The sequence below is a fragment of the Tenrec ecaudatus genome, chromosome 10 (genome assembly GCF_050624435.1).
Source record: "Tenrec ecaudatus isolate mTenEca1 chromosome 10, mTenEca1.hap1, whole genome shotgun sequence".
Taxonomy (NCBI): domain Eukaryota; kingdom Metazoa; phylum Chordata; class Mammalia; order Afrosoricida; family Tenrecidae; genus Tenrec; species Tenrec ecaudatus.
The window spans coordinates 15827287-15846946 of record NC_134539.1 but is presented as its reverse complement, the minus strand read 5'-3'; positions in this window follow the sequence as shown (position 1 = coordinate 15846946).

Genomic DNA, 19660 nt, shown 5'->3' with positions numbered 1-19660 from the left:
ACCAATCACAATGATCAACGTATAATCCCCTCTTGGCCCCGAGGGGGACGAACAACAGAAATGTGGGTGAAGGGAGACAACGGATGGTGTAAGGTATGAAAATTATAATTTATCAAGGGGTCACAAGGGTGGAAGGGTGGGGGGGGGGAAGAGGAGCTGATATTAAAAGCTCAAGTAGAAAGAAAACGTTTTGAAAATGATGATGGCGATGCATCTAGGTTTTTGGTTGTGTGAATCTTTTTTTTAGCAAGCATTTTTAGAGAAAGAGATACACAATTTTTTGAGTCCTCTATACAGAGGGCACCCTTTACTGGTTACAATAAAAGACTTGGTTTTTTGGAAAAAAAAAAAAAAAAGAAAATGATGTTGGCAACATATGTACATATGTATGTTAGCTTCCTCGGGTGGGAAATGCCTCAGTTCTTGGCTTCTTATGAGAAAGAATTCACGCTGAAGCCCGGTTTGTGATCCCAGTGGGTTTTTATAAAGGATAGAAGCCATTTCGGACGTCACAATCACTGAACACAGCACCCTCACGGCACCACATACCCACACGTGGCGGCTGCAGCCAGAGAGAGACTGAGGTCCAGCAAAGTAGAAGGTGGAGGGAGGGGCCGCTGGATTTATTTTTAAAAAGTTAAATCTGCTGAAACTCACTCTAAGTCGACTGAGTGGCAATGAGTTTTTGTTTTTGTGAGCAGAGATCCTTACTATAGGGACCAGCTGCCCTCCTGGCTCTTCTTTCTGCCTGGTGCAGAGGTGTTACCTCTGCGTGCTTCTCTCCCCTTTTATCTCTTCTAAAATAAAAAAGCAATGCAGGCTACACCCAAAAGCACTCCCCTGACTTGAGATAAGCTTTCCATGAAGGTGGTGCATCCCACCCTAATCCACGTAGAACTAGCGAATTGGCTGATCACATCCAAACTCAAACACTGAACTCACTGCCATCGAGTCAGTGCCGACTCACAGTGACCCTAGAAGGTAGGAGAACTGCCCCTGTAGGTTTCTGAGACCAGAGTTCTTCTTTCTCCCTCAGAGCACCAGGTGGTTTCAAACTGCTGACCTTGAGGTTAGCAGTCCAATGCGTAACCATCACACCACCAGGGGTCCGCTGCTCCTATGGGAGTGGGATAGTTGCATCATGACCAAACCACTGAAAATCAGGGCTCAGGCAAATTGACATATTTGAGGGGCGGGAGGGGCAGGGATAAAATTCAACCATGACAGAGCCCTAGTATCTTTTTTGCTTTGTTTCCTAATTATGTAACAGCTTTATTAAAGAGCCCTGGTGGTGCCAGTACGGTGGATTCATGTGTGACTGCCAACCAAAGATGTGGCAGTCTGCTTCCGCAAAGATAACAGTCCATCTGTCTTAATAGTGGGACTGCGGGGCCATAGGGTGATGTGCATTATTCATAAGTGGAGCCCAGCTTCTCTGGATAAGTTTTATACAGATTGGACAAGTACTAATGATGGGCTAGGCTGGGTTATCTGGAGGAATAAACCAATGATATTCATCAATGTATAAGAAAGCACTTTCTATCAAGAAATTATCTTATATCAAGAAGGCATATCTTATATCAACAAGGCCAGTCCTGTGGGGGGAGGTCAGATGCTTACAGACATCCTCCCTGAAGGCAGTTAGTCAGCAGACTACACAGTAGGCCCAGCTCCCTGCTGTTCAAGGACAATGGACAGGCCAGAAGTCAAGTCAGCGATGTGGTTCCTGTAGGTGGAGTTCACACCCTACCCATAATGGTCTCTATCAGTTGAGCCAGGGAACAGATCAAACCAGCTCCAGGACATCCAAAATTAGGCTGCCATCCTGTATCTAGGATCTGCCCATCTTGCCCCATGTATAACCCCAACCCCTCCTTTACCTATTGCGTGGATACTCCTAAATCACCCCCTTCCATTACTGTATTACCTATAGTACAACCCCTTCCTGTGATGTATGTCTTCACCTGTAATTAGGGGGCTTGCATGTCCCCAGAGAATATAACAGCCTTGGTTAGCATTAAAAACTCTCTCTCTCTCTCCAAGTGGGGCTGAGGTGAGCACTGCTACCATGAATTGTGTCTGACTCCATTATTTCTCTCTCTTCTATCTCTCATGCTCTCTATAACTTTACTATAATCTTTACTTATTAACGCTGTACAATTGCGCCTACCGGACCCGTGATGATGTGCTGGGGCTGGCTTCCCCTAGCACAGTCCAACTCCAGTCTGGAAGTGCAATGCTAGTGAGGGCCCTCTGCAGACTCACCTAGCTGCAGGCCAGTGACTCAGAAAGGTGAAGCGGGATGCAGGAAGAGCACAAGCCAGTAGAAACATGGCAGGTCACCAAGAGCTCACATGGGGCCGCTCCTGGAGGCAGACAGAGTTCCAGCAAGCAGGAAGGCAAAGGGGCAGAGAGAGAATTCCAGTTTCTCACTCATACAAAAAAGGTTTATGACACCAAGGTTGGGCCCTGCCCCTACCTTTCCCCAGAAGTGCCTAGTTGACTGAGTCCCTAATCATCACAGACACCATGATCGAAACTGATTTCACATCGATAATTCTTTGACAAACGGTTTTTCAAAGTAACTGTACCATTTACATTCTGAACAGCAATATAGGAGGTTCTAATGTTCCGACACCCTCATCAGCACTTGTCATTATTTGACTTTTTTCAAACTGTAGTCATTTCAGTGAGTGTAAAGGAGCCCTGTAGTGCAGTGGTTCTGCGTTGGGCTGTGATCTGCATCGTCAGCTGTTCGAAACTACCAGCAGCTCCTCAGGAGCAAGACTGGGCTTTCTTCTTTTTTTTTTTTTAAATAAATTTATTTATTTATTTTAACAATTTATTGGGGCTGATACAATTCTTTTCACAGTTCATACATATACATACATCAATTGTATAAAGCACATCTGTACAGTCTTTGCCCTAATCATTTTTTTCTCTTTTCTTCTTTTACATTTTATTAGGGACTCATACAACTCTTACCACAATCCATACATATACATACATCAATTGTATAAAGCACATCCATACATTCCCTGCCCCAATCATTCTCAAGGCATTTGCTCTCCACTTAAGCCCCTTGCATCAGGTCCTCTTTTTTTTCCCCCCTCCCTCCCCATTCCCCCCTCCCTCATATGCCCTTGGTAATTTATACATCGTTATTTTGTCATATCTTGCCCTATCCGGAGTCTCCCTTCCCCCCTTCTCTGCTGTCCCTCTCCCAGGGAAGAGGTCACATGTGGATCCTTGTAATCAGTTCCCCCTTTCCAACCCACTCACCCTCCACTCTCCCAGCAATCGCCCCTCACACCCTTGGTCCTGAAGGTATCATCCACCCTGGATTCCCTGTACCTCCAACCCTCATATGTACCAGTGTACAGCCTCTGTCCTATCCAGCCCTGCAAGGTAGAATTCGGATCATGGTAGTTGGGGGGAGGAAGCATCCAGGATCTGGGGGAAAGCTGTGTTCTTCATCGATACTACCTCACACCCTAATTAACCCATCTCCTCTCCTAAACTCCTCTATGAGGGGATCTCCATTGGCCGACACTTGGGCCTTGGGTCTCCACTCTGCACTTCCCCCTTCATTTAATATGATATATATATATATACATATATACACATACATATATACATATACACATATATACACATACATACACACACTTATATCTATTTTTTTTTCATGATGCCTTATACCTGGTCCCTTGGGCACCTCGTGATCGCACTGGCCGGTGTGCTTCTTCCATGTGGGCTTATTTGCTTCTGAGCTAGATGGCCGCTTGTTCACCTTCAAGCCTTTAAGACCCCAGACACTATCTCTTTTGATAGCTGGGCACCATCAGCTTTCTTCACCACATTTGCTTATGCACCCATTTGTCTTCAGCGATCCTATCATGGAGGTGTGCAGTCAATGATATGAGTTTTTGTTCTTTGATGCCTGGTAACTGATCCCTTTGGGACCACTCGATCACACAGGCTGGTGTGTTCTTCCATGTGGACTTTGTTGCTTCTGAGCTAGATGGCCGCTTGTTTATCTTCAAGCCTTTAAGACCCCAGTCACTATCTCTTTTGATAGCCGGGCACCATCAGCTTTCTTCACCACATTTACTTGTTCACCCATGGGCTTTCTTCTTAAACAGTTACTATCGCTGAAACCCACAGGGGGTCGGTAGGAGTCAGCAATGACTGGGTGACAGTGAGTTGTGTTTTTATGAAGTGGCTGTCAAGTGTGTTAAAATAAAAATCACATACACGCAAAATCACATAAAGTCTATGATATAAATTGATTGACATTTATTGGATAATGATTTGCAAACTGGGGTAATATTTCTATTATTGTTGTTAGGTATCATTGAGTTATTTACAACTTATAGTGACCCATGAATAACAGAACAAAATACTGCATGGTTGTGGTAGTTACATAATCTGGTGCCAACCTGAGACTATTAAGAGTGAAGGGGTGAAGCTTAGCCTGTCAATCAGGTCACTGTTTGATGACCTCATTTGGAGACTCTGTGGAGATAAATAGCTCACTGGAGGCAGGACACATGCACTCTGCTTGGTATTCCTGATGACAAGATACATGGAGCTACGCTAGCGCCCTGGAGCTGGAGGGGCCATTTGGAGACTCATACCAGTGCTGAGATGCTTACACTGCCATTGGATCCACAAGACTTTCCACCTACTGGCCTGTGATCTTCCTGCATTTGGTGTCATTGCATGTGTTTCTTGAGTCTGAAGAGGGATTTATAGATTGGTATCAGGCATCTGGACTAATATTAGACTTATGGACTTGAACTGGACTGGGCTGGGATGTTCTCTCAATATTCAAAAGCTCTTTCTTATACACATATGAGTGTCTCTGAAATTGTTTCTCTAGTCTCCCCGGACTCGCACCGTGGCCCTCGACCATACTCCCAGCAGTTTCTGTCTGAGCACACGGCTGCAGCTACTGTGTCCGCCCTCTCCTTGCGGGTCTGCCTCTCAGGTTCCGCCATCCTTCTAGCTAAACAGCATTCTAGCTGTACTTTTTCCAAGACAGGTTTGATTATTCTTCTGGAAGTTCACCAACACCATAATCCACAGTCATCAAGGCTTCTTAAGTCTTCTTTATCTGTTGTCCAATTTTCATACGAAGGGATTGACAATAGCGTGGTTTGAACAAGGCACACCTTAGTCCTCAAGGTGACAGCTTTATTTTTGAACACTGCCAGGAGAGCCTCACCAGCACTTTGTCCAGTGAAATGCATCACTTGACTGCGCTTTCATCAGCATTGATTGTGGATCCGAGCAAGACAGAATTCTTGACAACGTCAATCTTTCCTTCATTTATCATGATGTTCCCTATTAGTCTAGTTGTGAGCATTTTGGTCTTCCTTACATTGAGTTGTAATTCATACTGAAGGCTATAATCCTTGACCTTCATCAGCAAGTGCTCCAGTTCCTCCTCATTTTCAGCAAGCAAGGTTGTGTCATCAGCATATGGAAAGTTGTTAATAAGCCTTCTTTCAATTCTGATGCCACACTCTTCTTCATGTAATCTGTGTTCTTTGATTATTTGCTCAGCACATAGATTGAACACATATGGTGAGAGGATACAACCCTGATGCACACCTTTCCTCATTTTAAACCAGGCAGCATTCCCTTATTCTGGTCACACAACTGCCTCTTGATCCGTATACAAGTTCAGAATGAGCACAAGGAAGGGTTCTGGAATTTCCATTCCTCAGACTCTTATCCGCAGTTGATTATGATTCTCAAAGTCAAACATAGTCAGACATAGTCAGTGAAGCATAAGCAAACACCTTTCTGGCGTTCTCTGCTTTGAGCCCAGATCCAGCTGACCTCAGCAATGATGTCCCTTGTTCACATCCTCTTCTACATCCAGCACGAATGTCTGGCGGCTCCCTGTCAATGTACTGCTGCGACCGTTGTTGGATGACAGTAAGCAAAATTTCACTTGTGTGTGATACCAATGACTTCATTCTGTCGTTGGATCATTGTGCTGGGTCCCCTGTCTTTGGAAGGGCACACACATGGGTCCCTTCCAGTCATTTGGCCAGGCAGCTGTCTTCCAGATTTCCTGCCATAGACCAGTGTGTGCTTCCATGCTTGCTCAGCTTCTGCAGCTTTTCAATGGGTCCTCCAACGATTCCTAAAGCCTGACGCTCTGCATAGTTTCAGAGGAAGCATTCGAATCCTTTTTTCTGGTGTTTAATTGGATTGTCTCTTTATAGGAGCCTCAGTCTGCCTCAGTAGGAGATATCTCTTGGTTTTGCCTGCCTGTGGGGGACCAGCCTCCACAACTGAATGGGTCCAAGTGGGCGGTTGTGTAATTGAGGGGTAAATTAAAGAGACATGAGATAAGGCATATACAGGCTCACCTGTTTCATGCTGACTGGAACCAGAAGGAGCAAGTAATGGAAGGGAAGAAATTAAGAGGCAGACAAAAGTTTTGGGGTGCTCACCTCTGCCATGGATTCAGGAACCAGGTCTGGGCAGAGAGAGAGAGTATAATTTATTCTCATGAGCTTGTATAATCTCAGGCACACAAGCCACGGTAAGCACATATGTAAATGAAGGGGCCATACAGAGGCATTCAAGTAACAGGAGAGGGATGAACTAGGGGTAAACACGCAATAGGAAGAGGAGGTACTACCGGCACAGGTACTACCCAACAAGAGAGGCAGGCTCCAGAGTCAAGATGGCAGCCTAACCTTGGAGGCCTCTAAACTGGCTTGACCTTAGGTGTCTTTGAGCTCTTCTCCAAGGGAATAATCTAGGATCCTTATCAGAAGGGAGTGGACCATACTGCTTTTGATGGCAGAAAACCTTTAGGTAAATAACCTTCAAGCAGCTGATCTTCAACAATATAGTGAGCCACCATGTGTCTATTAACAGCACCTTAAATCTGACATCGAGGGGAATGACTTTTACTCGGGAGAATGTGACTGGAACACACCTCCAATTTATGAACCTGTGAATATGAAGGACCCCTTCCCCAGCCTCTCAGACACCTTAACAGCATTGAGAGTGTGTCCACATACCCTCTCTTCCCGATCCTGTTTCCCACACCTACCTAGCATGGTTTCTTAGAATTGACTTTCTTTCCTCCTCGCGATTTCCCTGTGATTGGCAGTTTTAGAAGACTTCCCACTCAGATTACAATGAATAGTCCAGAGACGGGCAAGTGACTCACTTAGAGCCAATCAGAATCCTTTTCTGGAATTTTTCCTTCTCTGGAATGCGCTGAGGCTCCTCCCCTCCTGCTGAACTAAGGGTGCGCCCCGTCAAGGATTTGATGGAGAAAGAAGTCAATTGACTTGAAGCTGGTGGCTGAGGCCACCTTCTCCAGACTTCCCATTGTGTGAACCAGTAATGTTTTCCTTAAACTAGCTGAGGTTGGATTCTTGCGCCTACTTGAGCCTGTAAGACTTGGTCCAAAGCCTCCCTCAACAGGGGGAGCTCTCACGCCAGAATGTGAGACCGTCCTGCAGTTGGAAAAGCAGCTCTGTTAACATACCTGGAGATAGAAAGTTTGACTTCAGGGGTGGAGTCCACCAAGGTGTGTAAGGACCTGAGAGTAGGGACAGACTCGGAATGGGCACAGCAGGGAGAGGGGTTCGTGTCATTGGGAGCAGCAGCTTGAACGTGTGACCTGAGAGCCCAGTGAGAAAGGATTCGTACAAACACCAACGGCAACCAGAGCAGTGTGGCACAGTTGGTTGGGGCTTGTCACCAGCAGCGTCTCCTTGGCTTGGGGCCCTGGGACAGACAGCTCTTACCTTATGGTAAATTTCATGATGGGCCAAGTAGTAGAAACTAGCTCTAGAACTGTGAGACAACACATTCAGGCCTTTAAAGGCTCCCTCTTCCTAGGATTTGGTTGGGGTAAAGCAAAGCAAAACAAACACATCTCACTGCCATCAAGTTAGTCCTACTCAGAGAGTCCTTACAGGACAAAGTAGAAATGTCCTTGTGGCTTTCCGGGACTGTAACTCTTCAGGAGCAGAAAGCCTCATCTTTCTCCTGAGGAGTGGTGGGTGGTTTAGAACTATAGACTGTGGTTAGCCGCGTAATAGGGAACCAGTATGCCACAGGGCTCCTATAGAGGTACTAGAAGTAGGGAAATAGTCATGTAGGGTCTATAGTCAGAGAAAAGGGCTCATGAGAGCAACAGAAGAAATATGAACCATGCCAGGAGGCAAAGGATAGCTTTGAGGTTTCTAGGCTGGATCACTACGCAGGTGGGAACAAGGAACAGAAGCAAATGTCTGGGGATGAATGGTTGCATCCAGAGTAACTTTTTAAAGGATAAACTCATTTTATTTCATGTTTTTTTAAAACAATTTTATCTATCTATCTATCTACCTATCTATCTATCTATTTATTTTCAGAGTAACCTTTAAGGTAGCTGTTTGCCCCACTTGAGAATCTGATTCTTAGATGGTCTTTGGGAGCTTTTTTAAAAAAAATCATTTTATTAGGGGTTCATACAACTCTTATCACAATCCACACATACATCAATTGTGTAAAGCACACTTATACATTTGTTGCCCTCATCATTCTCAAAATTCGCTTTCTGCTTGGGTTCCTGGAATCAGCTCCTCATTTTCCTTTTTCCACTACCTCTCCTTCCTCACACCCCCCTCTCATGAACCTTTGATAATTTATAAATTATTATGTTATCTTATCTTATACTGCCTGCCGTCTCCCTTCACCCACTTCTCTGCTGCCCATCCCCCAGGGAGGATGTTATAGGTAGATCCTTGTGATCGGTTCCCCCTTTCTACAGCCCCCCCTTTCCTCCCGGTATGGCCACTCTCACCACTGGTCCTGAGGGGTTCATCTGTCCTGGATTCCCTGTGTTTCCAGTTGTCTTTGGGAGCCTTTATAGCACAAAATATATAGGTGAGCATGCCCCCCTAGATCTTGGAGTCCAGCATTCCTTTGAAATCCACTGGAGATGTCCAGTAGGGAGTTAAGTTAAAATTTTGACACAAAGAGGGAGGGAGGGACCAATACGGCAGAAATAGACTTGTAGAGCCGTTTGACGGGACAGTGGATGAAACCACAGTCTGAACTTGTCGAGAGAGGAAAGACAGTGGTGGAAACAGCCTGGGGCTGGCACACCCAGGGAGCCCTTCAGGAGAGCCCCGCCTGGGCCGCAGTCCACACAGAGGTAAGCAGAGCTAGAGGCGTTTTTGGAGTTGGTGGGGAGAAAGTGTGCCAGGCCAGGTTGCACGAGGATCCACACACGCCAGGACAAGCAGCAGCATTTCCACAACGCAGAGCGCAGCATGCTAGTACAGCCATTAAAATCACCTTTCGACGTGGCGTTTGGTCAGAATGGGCTCTTCACATTGAGACAGCTTCATTCTCCTGCTCACTTCTCTTGACTCTGGCGGGGCCCATCTTTTCACAGTTATATTTCCAGTCGTGGAAGTTCCCTTGGGGACAGCATTGCATCGCAGTGTTGCCATCTTGTTTGGGGAAAATCTGGGTAATCAGAGAAAGATGGGGGCCTGGGGGGTGCAGGCACACGTCCCTCCTTCTGGGTCTGTTCTTTCCATTGCTTTCACTACGCACACACACACACACACACACACATGATTCCTTCGGTTGAGGATTGTTTGTTTCAATGTATGGGCGAGTTTAACCTCAGAAATAAAAAATTACATCTCTAAATAAAAAAACATACTCTTTTTTTTGCCATCCAGAAATCACCTCAACTGAGCAAAATCTCTATGGATGTATCACCAAAAGTAACACCATGGTGATGATATGGTAAGCCATTTTGAAAGTTGATTCCTTCTGACCTGCCACCGGCAGGTGAGCACACCTCAATTCTAAGTGTGAGTGGCGGCCACAGTGTACTTGATCTTGCCTGCCGGCTCTGTAGGGCAGTCATTCCCCACAGAGTTCTGAGAAGGAACTGTGGGACACCTGTTGGAACAGCTGCCAATTCTCAGCCCCCCCATCCCCCCTCCATCCCCATTCGTCACGAAGCTTTAGACAAACAAGTACTCTGCCAGCTCTGCCCCACAGGCAGGTGCCGAGTGGACCTTGTAGAAGACACCCTTTCCTTGGCCATTCATTGGATTCCCTGGCACCCTAACCTGATTATTTAGGAGAAGCATTGCTTTCCTGCAGCCCGGGGACTAGATGGGCATCTTTGTTGTGAAAGAAGGGGGGCGAGGGATAGGCAGGGGGTAGACTGGTGTGAACGAGGCACGACAGCAGCAGAGTTCATACTCAGGGTGGCAGTTGGGCAGAATAACAATAATAACCAACCAGCTGAAGAATAGGTCTTATACCCACTCAGAGAGAGGCCTGACATTAATTATAAGGAATGCTAACTAATCAGGTGGAAAATGGAATCCATCGCCCTCTTCTGCTCTGAGCAATACTCTTCTCAAGGCTGAGTAATTGTTAATAGACATTTATTTGCATAATGACTTCCTGTGTATTCTCTGAATTGCCCCAACTAATTACTCTAGGATACCTTGCCTGGTTCTTATTCTTTCCCTGACCCCGCCTGATCTCCGCTGATATGTAAAAATCAAAATAATTAGCTTTTCCCAAGAAAAATGTCAAATTGCAAGGTATTTTTTAACCTTGGGTTAGCAAACAGAATGTCTACTGGTAGGGAAGAGAGAATTGGAGAAAACACATCAGGAAAATGTTCTGGCCCTATAAAACAGGATAGGACAGTGATCCTGTAAGACAGGCTAGAACTATAGGACAGGGTAGAATTTCCCCTGGGAGCTTGTGAGACAAACTCTCCGTATGGGAGTAGACGAGCTCTCTGTATGGGAGTAGAAAGGCCTTCTCTCTCCTGAAGAGGGGCTGTTGGTTTTGAACTGCTTTTCTTGTAGTTAGCAGACCATCTCATAAACACTATTTCTTTAGCTATAGGGACTGTGGCTATGGAGGAGAGACTTAAGCAAGGAAGGAGGCTTGGACTAGGACATTGACTTCCCTGGCAGGATGCTGGCCACATGTCCATAAATGATCTTAGGAGTGTGCCAACCAAACCTTTGAAAAAAAATCTCTTTAATTTACCCTAGTACTTCTCTCACTACCATTGATTCCATTTCACCTCACAGTGACCCCACATGACAGAGGAGAACTACCCGGGGTCTCCACGACGGGAACTCTTCATAGGAGTAGCAAGCTTCATTTTTCTCCTTTGAAGCAACTGGTGGTTGTGAACTGCCGACCTTGTGGTTGGCAGCCCGCCATGTGACCATTTCGACACCAGGGCTCTTCTAGTATCTGTAGTGAGACATATGCAGTGGAGCAGGGGGAAATAGACCCTGGGCATGATATAGAACGATGGAAGGTTTGGAACTAGTTAATCAGATATTCTGTGAAAGAAGATTCTGTCCCCCTCTTGGAAATAAAACATTTGCCAACTTTGTGAACATGAAGGGGCTGCATGAAGTTGAACACAATGAGTTGGAGAGATGTAGAAGGGTCCAGCAGTAAGGGGTTGGTAGGTGCTGCTTGGATCACTGGTGTCCTGCTAAGGAGCCCTGGTGGCCCATGTTAAGTTACATTGTCAGGAATGAGTCCCCAGGGAAGGTGCTTCACGGTGTGAAACCAGCCACATCCAGGAGCCAGAATAAAATATTTAAATGACTTTTTTTTTGTAAATGACTTATTTTTAAAATTTAAAAATGTAATTTTCTCCTTTTAAAAACCATTTTATTAGGACATCCCCGTGGCACCACCCAGTTCAATAGTTTTGTCCTATCAAGAAGTATGGTAGTTCTGAAACTACCACGATCAGTTTCAGAACGTCTTCTTCCTTCCTGTGGTCCTTGTTACCAGCTCCCCTCGACCCACTCACCGCCCTGCCGCACTCTGCAGGAGCCGTGAATCTAGTTAAGGTCTCCATAGATGCCTCCATTCCAGGTTTCCTATACTGAAAAATACAGGAAACTATAGAAGAGTCAAGAAGGTGACTGGACTCCGCTGAAGCAGGTCAGGGCCCTGCATGCTCTTCCCTCACGGCCCGGAGATCAGCAGTAGATGGTGAAACCAGGTGTGGGTTTGAAGAAAGCAGCTGAGTTGACCAGCATTCTCAGAGTCTCCAGACCCCATATTGCTAATTGCCATACACACCTCACCACCCCTTTACAAACCCCTGCCCACGGCTGCTGAGCACGACTTCCCTGGCCTGTTGGCTTAGGTCATGGAACCTCATCTGGGAGCTCCCCCTAATAAAGCTATTTCTGTTTCTGCTCTCCCTTGTCCTGTCAGTTATGTCTGCCTGTCTCCCTGTACCTCAGTTTCACCTTTACAGTGACCAACAATAGCAAATTACAACAGAGATAAACCCCAGTTTGAAAGAAAACAGAAGATATTAAAAGCCACATCAAATTCAAAATGTGTCAAAAGGAAGAGCAAGTGAGCGCCCTTTTAGCCATTCAAGCCAGATTTTTCATTTTAATCTACTATGATCATTTCTATACCACTTCCTGAGAACTGCAATATTGCCATCCCTCGATTATCGTCGGAGGGAAATTGCCAGAGGCCTAATGTATGGGTAGATCCTGCAAACATTTGGGGTTTCCACTGTTAACCAAAGCCTTCTGCAAAGCAGAATTTCAAGCTCTGATGCCATTCCCCCCTCTGGGTTTGGGTTATAGTCTTTTCAATCCTTGGATCACACAGGCTGCTGTGCTTTCACACGGTCTTACTTGACATCTCATATACACGGCTGCTTGTGTGAAAACAGGCCTTCAGGACCTCAGACACTATTTTTTTCTGATAGCAGGGCACCATCTAGTTTCTTCACCACTGCGCTGTAGCACCCATATCTTCTGTGTTTCCTTTATGACAGCGAGTATTGACCAGGCCATGTCATACGAACTGATTGTTCTTAGATTAGAAATATGATTAAGTGTGAGCCCCCAATCCATTCCTCTATCTATGTTTTATATGTGCCTTTCATTCACCTTAGAGGCATCTTTGTTGTTTTATGTCAGACAACATGATCGATTGTGGATCATGTCCCTAGAGCATAGGATCATTCTGTTTATAATATCACTGATTTAACCCATGGTAATATATGTAAGATACAATTGAGTAAATGATATTAAACAAGTGTAGGCTCGCTGCAAATCACAATACATGGATTATTGACTTGAGTAGATTAAATCCTTACATGACAATCTTATTTACACAAACTATGGGAGTTGGTGGTCAGGCACAACTTACAATAATACTCAATGCCAATGTCAGACCAGGTCTTCTAGATTAACACATATCTTATTAAAGCAAGCAGGGTATTGAAGTAGTGAGTAAATGGTAGTTCACCTACTGACTGTTCTGTACTCTTGGTATAGCTGTATTCTGTTTCTTCACATACTATGTAATTTCGGCCTTAAGTCCTTTGGACTACAGGTGTAAAAATATAATTTTCGTATCACATAGAGTGAGCCCATAGCAAAGAGCTTTTAAGTTATGAGTGGGAAGCCAGTTTTTGCCAGGATTATTTGAAGAACAGGCAATTATCAATCAGTAGAGAAAGAAGTGTTGAAATAACTCTGCCAAGGTACTTAAAAAAATGATGATCCAACAGGGCAATAAGCCAGCCCCATAGAAATCATTTGCATCTTATCAGTTTTATGTAAGTTAATATGTAGCACTCACAGTGTCATAGAGCTGAGGCCCTTGACAATGAGCAACTCACCAGGAAGCCAAATAACACGCCTTCGTGGAGAGCAGCGTCTTCCTGTAGAACCTTCTGCAGAGATAGACGGCTCCGTGTCCGCACTGCTCACCCTGGTCGTCACTAGCCTTAGTTCCTCACAAACTTTTTGAAGCAAACTATTGGTACACTAATATGGACAAGAAGCTACATTTTAAATTTTGTTTAATTTTAATTAATTAGCCACAAGTGGCTAATCCTTAAGAGAATCTTCTTACTTCCAAGTGTTATCAACCTAGGCCCCGCGGGCACAGCTGAGAGATAGAGAGACCAGATAAAAATGTTTTCAAAAAAGATGGAGACCAGATAAAAGGGAAAGAGGAAAGCTTTCCTTAGGTTCAGCAAACAAAGGGCCAACCAAGACTAGAGTTGTCGAGCAAGCTTCCAAGAAAAGGGGGTTGACATTTTTATCCGTGTGCACTTGGAAGGAAACCGAGGGGATCGCGAGTATGTAACTGATTTCAGAGGAATGGGCACGGGGGAGGATCAGGCATATGGACCTCTCATACTCAAATATCTTCTGAGTTGATCTGGTGACATCTTTCTGGCGACTTTTGGTTCCTTGACCAAAGCACTTTCACTCTGGGGTGACCGGAGGTTTTAATCGTGTGTTTTTCTGTGGATGTCCACCTCGGAACCCTGCAGGGTCTCCTCATCTCACACACAAAGTCCAAGTTCTGATGATACCGTACATACTCGTGTAGAAGCCGAGCAGTTTTTGTGGTAAAATTAGGTGCCTTGGCTGATATTCGGGTCGGCTTATACTCGAGCATATACGTCAATCTAAAAGACCCTATGTAAGCCCTACCTCCCCCTGCCTCATTGAGGCCATCTCTTACTACTCTCCACTGGTCCACTCAGTTCCAGCCAGCACGGCCTACTACTTACTGTTCCTGGTACATACCACACACCACTCTACCAAGCTTTGTTGGGGTGAAAGTCTACAGGGAGAATTACTTTTCCATTCAAACTATATACACATTGTATTTCATGATATTGGTTGCAATCCACACAGTGTAACAGTACTCTCCCTAGGTCACCCTTTTCCATTTGCCCATTTTTCCTGCCCCTTCATGCCTTCTGACCAACTCACTGCCATTGGGCTGCTAACTTCAAGGTCAGCAGTTGAAAACCCCCAGCTGCTCTGTGGAAGAAGGACGAGCTTTCTACTCCTGTGAAGAGTTACAGTCTTGGAAGCTCAAAAGGGCAGTGTCGCGAAAAGTCAGGATCAACTCGGTGACAGTGAGGGTTGGGGGTTTTGGTGTTAATGTTCACTTTATGCTGTTGTTAGGTGTCACCTATTATGTGTTCCTCTTAAAACGGTTGGGTGTCACCATTAGTTTTTTCAAAGTGACTCTGTGTAGTCCTTGCGTCTTCTTTGCATGCTTCCTGCATAGTACACTATTTGTGCTCATAGCATCCTTCAATATTTCAACTTGAGATTTGAAGTTTTCCTCCATTTCTTCCAACTGGAGAACTGTCGTGTGTGTTCTTCCTGTGTGGCTTTCTAATTCCCGGCCTCCGCACATTCAAGCTGCTTTCTGTCCAACTCTTACTTCATTTCTTCCAGTCCTTTCAGCGACTCTACTCTCCATTCAAGAGCAAGTTCCAGTCGCTTTGCCATTCCCGGTGATCGTTTCTTTCTTTTAAATGACTGCTTTCTTCCTGGATGATGTTCTTTTGGGGGAAGTTTCCAAGCTCATAAAAGCTGCAGTCAAGAAATCAAAGGAATTAGAACATTGGAGAAATCTGCCAAAAGCACTCTTTAAAGTATTCGAGAGCAGAGATGTCCCTTGGAGACTAATGTGCACATGCACAAGACAGGATGTTTCCCTCCTTTCTTTAAACAATTATTTCTTTTTTGGGGGGGGAAATAATTTTATTGGAAACTCATACAATTCTTATCACAATCCATACATCCATGCATTGTGTTAAGCACATCTGTATATTTCTTGCCATCATCATTCTCAAAACATTTCTTTTTTTTTTTTTTTTTAAACATTTTATTAGGGGCTCATACAACTCTTATCACAATCCATACATATACATACATCAATTATATAAAGCACATCTGTACATGCTTTGCCCTAATCATTTTCAAAGCATTTGCTCTCCACTTAAGCCCTTTGCATCAGGTCCTCTTTTTTTCCCCTCCCTCCCCGCTTCCCCCTCCCTCATGAACCCTTGATAATGTATTGATAATCAATTATTTCTTATGTGAGGTTCCTGATGTCTTCTCACAATCCATCGGTCTGTCGTCATTAGTGCCCCATGCTTCAAATTTGTCCTTCAGATGTTCTTTCAATTCAGGTGGGATTTTTGACTCTTCTGGACTCGTTTTAATTTTCTTCAGCTTCAAGCCGAACAATTAACTATGAGCAATTGATGGTTTATTCTGCAGTTGCCCCTTGGCCTGGTTTTGGCGGAAGAAATTGAACTTCTCAATCATTTCTTTCCACAAAGGTAGTCATTTTGATCCCTGGGAATGTCATCTGGTGAGGTCCATGTGAATAACCGTGGTTTGTGTTATTGAATAAAAATAGTTATAATGAAGAAGCCATTCATCTACCCACTTAAATTTAAAAAAATTAATTCTATTGGGGAGTCTTACAGCTCTTATAACATTCCATACATCAATTGTTTCAGCATATTTGTACATGTTGCTATCATCATTTTCTTTCTTTTTTTTATAGAAAGAGTATTATTTTATCAAATCTTATTTGATACTATCATCATTTTCTAAACGTTTGTTTTCTATTTGAGCCCTTGGTATCAGCTCCTCTTTTTTTCCCTACCTCCCCCACTCCCACCCTCATGACCCCTTGATAACTTATAAATTATTATTGTTTTCAGGTCTTACACCAACCGCTGGCCCCCTTCATCCACGTTTCTGTTGTTCATCCCCCTGAAGGGGAGGGGGGGGGGAGATCGCCTGGCAAGTTTTTGTTGTTGTTAATACTTTAACAGTTGTGTTTGGTAGCGTGAGACAGGTCCTTCCCATGCCTGCCAAGGTCCCCATAAAGGAGGTTGGGAAGGACTCCTGTGACCATTCAACATTTATGAAGACCTCCCGATCTGGGCATGCTCAAATTCAAGCCCTAAGCCAGGTGTGCGGTACACCTGGGCAGCCCAAACTAGGGTGGGCCCAGCACATCACCCAGGTGGGCTTAATTAGCCAATGGGATCAGCCAATACCTTCAACCACGCCTCCCGAGAGGTTTCAAATACCCTGGTGGCGGGAAGGTCGGTCTCTTTTTACCCTGCTTCTGCGCCTGCCCGCCAGTTCTGTGCCCTGCCTCGCGTGTGCGCTCTCTGGCCTTTGTTCACCACGTGGGGTGCGCTGTACCAAGAGGGTGCTCGTCTCGTGTCCAGTTTGGGCACGCTTCCCTGAAATTGCGTGCACTCTTTTGAGACTGTACAACCTGAAACTTCTCCCATTCTTCGCTTGGATTACAAAACAGGCTTGGTGTGAATTCTATCTTTTGCGAAGCCAGGAACCAAGGTATCGCCCACTCCAGAAACCTCACAGTTGTATTTTATTTATTTATTTTTAATTTAAAAAATAGTAAAGCATTTTATTGGGGGCACTTACAGCTCTTATAACAATCCATGCATCAATTGTATCAAGCACAGTTGTACATCTGTTGCCATGAGCATTTCCAAAACATTCTCTTTCTACTTGAGCCCTTGGTATCAGCACCTCTTTTTTCCCCCTCCCTCCCCCAACTCTCCCACCCTCGTGAAACCTTGATAATTCATAAATTATTCTTATTTTCATATCTTACACCGTCTGCTGTCTCCCTTCATTCACATATCTGTTGTTCATCCCCCTGGGGGAAGGGTGTTGTTACGTCAATTATTGCCATTGGTTCCCCTTCTCCCCTTTCTCTCCCCACCTCCCCCCGACCCTCATGGTATCACTACTCTCAATATTGGTCCTGAGGGGTTTATCTCTCCTGGGTTCTGCTGCAATTTTTTATCATATTATTTCCAGCTTCATTTTTATTACCAAGGTCATATTTTCTAACTACTATTCTTTCCACTTTGTTTCCAACTTTCCCATCGCAATTGCTACTAATTGTTCAATGTGTCTTGATTGCATGTTGGATCATTTTCAGACTAAAGAAGTTGGTGGAATTCTTCAACATCTTCATCACTAGTTACAGTGGTTGGCATGTAATTGAGTAATAGTTGTATTAGCTGGATTCCCTTGTATGAATATTGGCACTACCCTATCACAGATAGCATTGTACTTTAAGCTAGATCTTGACATCCTCTTTTTGACCATGACTGACATCATTCCTCTTGAAAATGTCTTTCTTGGCATCGTAAATCTTATGGTTGTCCAATTAAAAATGTTGGCTACCCATCCATTTCAGCTCAGTAATCCCTAGAACTTGATCTTTATACATTCATGTGGTTTTTGATGGCTTCCAATTTTTTTAGATTCATACTTTGTGCATTCTACATTCTAATTATTAATGATGTTTGCAGTTGTTTCTCCTCCTTTTGAGTTGTTCATCATGAGAAAATGAAGGTCTTGGCAGCTTCGCTCCATCCACGTCATTAAGGTCACTCTGCTTTGGGGAGGCAGCTCTTCCGGGGCACGGTTTGAGTGCCCTGCCATCTGAGAGCCTTGTCTTCTGCCCCTATAGCAAACGATGTTTTGTGGCTATTCATAGATTTCCGGTGACTAATCACTCAGAAGTGGACAGCCCATTCCTTCTTTCTACTCTGCTCTTCTCTGGGAGCTCTGATGAATTAGCTGCTCAGAGTGAGTGAACCTGATAATCTTTGACCTGTCGATGGCATAACTAATCACAGAAATAACCACCATCGTCTGACAAACTGCTGGGCAAGTAGCGGGTTCCTTTTATAGGTCTGTCTATTGTTTGGCTGAAAGTCGTCCCTGGTGGTGGCTTGGTCCCTGGGAAGGCTTAAAGTCTATCTGAGCACCCAAGTCTGGAGACTCTGCAAATGGATTTTCGACTTTCACTGTCATTCATAGCCTTCTGAAAACCGGGTGCTCAGAAGGTAAGCTCTAATACAATGCCTTCCTCTGATCTTGGATTTCATTGTATGTAATTTTGTCGTAGGTAAATGTGTCAATAAAATTATTTTTTAGAGGGAATGTATTAATACTTTATTAAATCAAATTCTGTATGGCATTCTATCAAGAAAGAGACATATACAGGTTTATTATCACCTCGGTTTACCTGCACATTACAATAGACGTGTACTTGTGATTTCAGTAGTGGATTGTTTATGGACACCAGGCAGCCCAAGTAAAATGCCTTGCCCCGAAGCAATGTCTTGGCTGGGTGAAGATATCAGGAGAGGGTTGCCAGGCATCTTCACTCCACACTGGAATAGCCCCAGGAGGGCCTACACACAGGCCAAGTTCAGTCCTGAGCTTCTCAAGTGCAGATTGCCTAGGCCCACATTCAGCTCTGCTCCAGGAAGAAACCAGCTTGCAGTGAAAACAAATCTTTTGGTTAAAGCTGAATATGACCACTTCAGAACTTTCTGGAACAAAATAATGACACCATGTGTTGTTCACAACCCTTGGGAGATAGCCCTTTAGGTCACGTCTTAAAACATGAAAGCATCCCTGTACCCAGGGGAGAGCCAGAAGGCCAGTCGTCCCTGAAAGGCTCCAAATGAAACATCCAAAGAGCTGAAAGCATGAGCCAGCAATTAAGGCGGGCACTCGGGATTTGGTTCCTTTAAGCAGCTTGACGCAAAGTGATTCCCAGTGGAAATCTCAGCTCTCCAAGCCAAACTCAGTTGTTTTCAATGTCCAAGCAAAATATACTAATCCCAACCTCAAGAATGAGGCAGAGGGGTTAAAAGCAAAACAACTGATGATAAATCAGAAGGCATTCTTTCTCTTCCTCCAAGTAACTCGGTGCAGAAAGTGCCTGTGCTCTGGGG